Source organism: Epargyreus clarus, unplaced genomic scaffold, assembly GCF_041222505.1.
Source record: "Epargyreus clarus isolate Ecla_fem2 unplaced genomic scaffold, WU_Ecla_fem_2.2 ptg000002l, whole genome shotgun sequence".
NCBI classification, from domain to species: domain Eukaryota; kingdom Metazoa; phylum Arthropoda; class Insecta; order Lepidoptera; family Hesperiidae; genus Epargyreus; species Epargyreus clarus.
In genome coordinates, this window is record NW_027332210.1 from 10,321,069 (window position 1) to 10,325,826 (window position 4,758).

Below are 4,758 nucleotides of genomic sequence, written 5' to 3' on the forward strand. Positions count from 1 at the left end.
GGTAGACTTCACATACCTTCGAGATTTCTTTTTTTTTATTAATCTCGAAGGTATGTCAAGTCTACTCCCGATGTTTTCCTTCACCGTTTTAGCAAGTTATATATTTTTCTTCTATATTATAAAAAATACCAGTTTCGTAAAATAACATTGGATGCATATGTCAATAAAACATATTTTAAATTCCCGACCACAAAACTTGCACCAAATAACAATCTGGTTTACGAACCGTATAGGGTTATGCATTTATTTTTCTGTCCGGCACCAAATGATATATCTTTCCGACGGAATTTACCTACTTCGTGAACCGAAGTTACACCTAACCATAGAGTACAGCCGAATAGAAGTACCTTCGATAATACTTAAAGACTAGTTGCTTTTATGTATTACATAAGATATTAAGAATTGAAAAAAAAAATCTGGTTCCCCCAATGTAAAATTAAAATCTACGAACCAGTTTTTAATCATTTTTGTTACGGTTTTTTATTTAAATACGATTGAAATTATGTGTTCTGTGTATGACGGTATGATGATGAGCTTAAATAAAGTGCCTTTAAAGCAGTTTTCAAAGGTGTCTCAAGTTTACAAATTTGCACTGGATGGCCTAAACTACTCTTACTCTGATAGGAGACAGTGGCACACTAATGCCGACAACATTTAATTACCATCTTTGGTTCTAAAGTTCGTATATTTTCTGGTATAATCTAAGGCACTAAGCTCATTTATTGTTCCGTCCCTTAGGTGCCATTTCTAGTCCATATTCCACTCTATAGTACCAGCTCAATTTCTTAAACGGAGCCAGCAGATACTTTCCGAGCGTCATCCCACGAAATGGAAAAGTTGACTTTATTTATATGCTTACAACTAAACCGAGAAAAGAATAAGTTTAAAACTTAGCAGACATAGGTATTATTTTATAATCCACTAGGAGTGCCCGCGGATTCGCCCGCTTTTTGTTCAATCATAATAAAGTATAAACTATAGCACTCCTGAATAGTGTAGCTTTCTGATTGTGAAAGATTTTTTATGATCGGTTTAGTATTTCCGAAGATTAGCGCTTACAAACAAACAAACTTTACCCTTAGATGCCAAAAGTCAAAGTTTTAAACTTTACCTCTTTATAACATTAGTATAGATTTGAGAGGAGAGCCAGTATTATACTAGTGTGTGGTACCAACTCCATACTTATTTCTAGCTTGAGCAGAAATGTCTCAAGCTAGAAATAAGTATGGAGTTTGGTGGAAGGGTGTGCACTATGCACGCATTGACTTACATATGAGGTGACATCTTAGTCCTCAGCAGAGATAAAGTCATTTTGATCTGTGATTAGCTTCAGATAGGACCTGTTTTATCTGGAGTTGGTCACAGATGTCTAAAGGTGGCAATGACTATTTACCATCAAGTGGACTGCTAAGCCTACTCACTGCAAGCTCGTTTGCTATCCCAATATTAAACAGATTGCTGTCCATTGATACTAATATGAACCAACGAACCCATGTAGGATGTGTTAAAATCACTAAGAAGGCATTGGACTAGATTTTTTTTTTATTGATAATAAAATCTCGAAACGACGGCTCCATATACCCGCGCATGAAATTTAGCTGCAAGCGGTCACCCATCAAACTCTCGACCGCGCTCCACGTTGCTTAACTGTGCAGACCTATCACGATCATCTCAAGCTGTGGGGCTAAGGATATAGCACATCATCGGATATTAATCATATCCAAATTACTTTACTTAAGTTCTAGTATATTGACCAAAAGGTTTTCAATTATTTTAATAGGTACATTAAAAGTTTCACCCAGTTTGTGTACGTTGAACAATCAAGCAATGTCTGTTTATTCAGATCATTCGTAGCTATTTTATGTACCTGATTTGCGAATCTGCGGATCGTCAGTTGACTTATAGCCAAGCTTTAGTGCCTGACAAATAGCTCTATTTTCTACGTGACAACCATTTACAGACAAATTTCTGCTTTATTCTTATAGCACTCTGGTCCTGTTCATGTTAATCTGTTTGTGGAATTTTCAAGATGTTTCAAGTGGAATTGTAATGTATTTATTTCGAATGTTGATAGTTTTAACGCTGTTACCGGTATTGTTGAAGCAAATTGACCTTTTAATATGCCATCTTAAATGTCATCTCGAAGAACATTCTGTATTTTTTTTTTTTATAATATAAGAGTAGCAGACGAGCATGCAGTCCACCTGATGGTAAGTGGCTACTGCCGCCCATGGACATCTGTAATCAACCCCAGATAGGATTAGATATTCCTACCTGAGGTCGGCCACAGATGCGCCGCTACCCCTGAGGACTAAGCTGGAACGCCTCGGAAAAGTCTGTCTCCCTTACAACCGGAACCTTCAAACCGGAACACAGCAGCGCTTAACACTGCTGTTATTAGGTTGAAATAGGTGTGGCGGTGGTGCCGCCGGAGTCGAACCACAAAGGGTTCTACCACCTTCATTAAATATGTTAAGTTTATATTAAGTTTATTTTATACATTTCGTGTGTTGTTGAAAGTAGTAGTAGACCATTGAAATGTTACATTTGGTTTGCAATTGTCAGAGGATGCAATTGTATTATTAACACGCTTTTATTAGCTTGGGTTGTACGTTTGTATGTATGTATGTACGTAACAGTAACGGAATCTTTGAGCCCGATTTCTATCCACTTTGAACGTTTAGTTTAATTCAAAATTTTGAAGAATTATCAAGAACCGATGACAATACACGATTTTAATTATGTTGTACCATTGTCCTTATCAATATCCTCAGGATTAACGATTTTCGAGGCGAGAGAAAGCGCCTTATGGAGCATTCAGGCAAAGTTACTAGATTGATTTTTAGCTTTGGAGAATAATTATGTTATTTCCCTATAACTCAAATGTACTGAAACATACTGATTTCGTACTCAAAGGATAAAACGAAACCCTCCGCTGTCTGTTCGTGAGTCACAGGGCTTTATCTCTTAAACCGTAATAGATAGACACTTGATTTTTTTACAAACGATGCATGATGGTGGTCGCTATAACAACAAATACTAAAAATTAATAAAATAAATATAGTTTCAAAAACTAAAAAACACGCTTTAATGTTAAAATCAAATAAAAAGCAAAAAATAATCTTCAATCTAGGAATCAATTAAGGAACAGTAAATAGTAGATATCATTGTGGAAAAAGTGTGGGGCGCTTTTCGAACCTGATAAATGGAGCACCCCAAACTTTTTCCACAATTATACTATTTACTGTTCCTTAATTGATTCCTAGATTGAAGATTATTTTTTGCTTTTTATTTGATTTTAACATAAAAGCGTGTTTTTTAGTTTTTTAAACTATATTTATTTTAATGTTAAGCTAAATCCTAGTTTGTAAGGTTGCAACTCTTGTCCCTCGGCCGCTATCTTGAAAAGAGGACATAATTTGTTTTCACTGTCTATAAATAGTGTGCCTGATACTATTCCTCACACAGAAAAATTGTAAGAACAATTATGCTCTACAATTGAATTATCTACAACTTTGCTTCTATAACTTTTTGTCGTAAAACCAAAAATAACAAACTTAATTACCATGATTATGTATTGAAATTTGGGAACAAATTTTCTTTACTAAGTTTTCTTTCCGTTACTCAGCCAGACATCATTACTAAATTTTTGTTGCTCTTTTACTTTGAACACTAAAGTTAAATCTGACGTCTGTTTGTAACTCTTGATGTTTTGAAACATATTTGAGCAAACGTTTTAAGATTTCATTCGAGCCTCTTCAACTTGTTCGCCTTCTTGCAAAAAGTCAAGGATTCTTCAAAGTGGAAAACTACGTGACTAAATCTGAGAGTTAGCTGCTACGAATTTTATTTCATTTTTTCTTTCTAGATTATTTAATTTCACATGTAATAGTGTTTTTGTGGTACTAGAATTTTATTAGAAACTAGCTGACCCGGCAAACTTTGTACCGCCTCAAAATCTATTTATCAAATATATTTCATATGAAATATAGCCTATGTTACTCGTAGATAATGTAGCTTTCGAATGGTGAAAGAATTTTTAATATCGGTCCAGTAGTTTTTGAGCCTATTCATTACAACCAAACAAACAAACAAAGTCCTCTTTATATTATTAGTGTAGAAAATTTGACTTAGTTGCAAGAAAAAATCGTGATAGGAATTGCAAGGAATACTTAGTACTGACATACTTATTTCTGCTTTGAAACAGCACTAAGTATAGTTGGTAACGGGCTAATGTTTGATGGTATGGCACCTTAGTGGTATTTCAAATTGATTATCGATATCCATGTGAGTTAACGAGTACTATCAGGTGGTCTGCAATCTTGTTCGCATAAGGAAAATCATAATCCTGACGATTCTGATGAGGAAAATGGAACAAAATTATTAAAATCGTGTTTTGTCATCGGTTCTTGATAAGTGTTCAAAATTTAAAATTAATCGGAGCGTTGAAAGTGGGTAAAAATCGAGTTCTATGATTCCGTTATATACATACAGGTAAAGATAATAAAAGGGTGGTAAAAAGACAAGAAAAGAATAGAGACTACACACTTAACTGCCTCATAATTTGATGTATAATACGTTTACCTAACAAAACTGACGTAACAAAAAGATAGTCTACAAAGTGCTTCAGCTTTTAAAAGTCTATAAAATACTTTTCACTAAGCTCAAGAGCTTTAAGCTCCCGTTTTTATTTCCTTTCAAAGTCAAGTGGAGATATTTGCATTCTTTTGACGCGAGATGCAAGCCTCGTACTGTTGA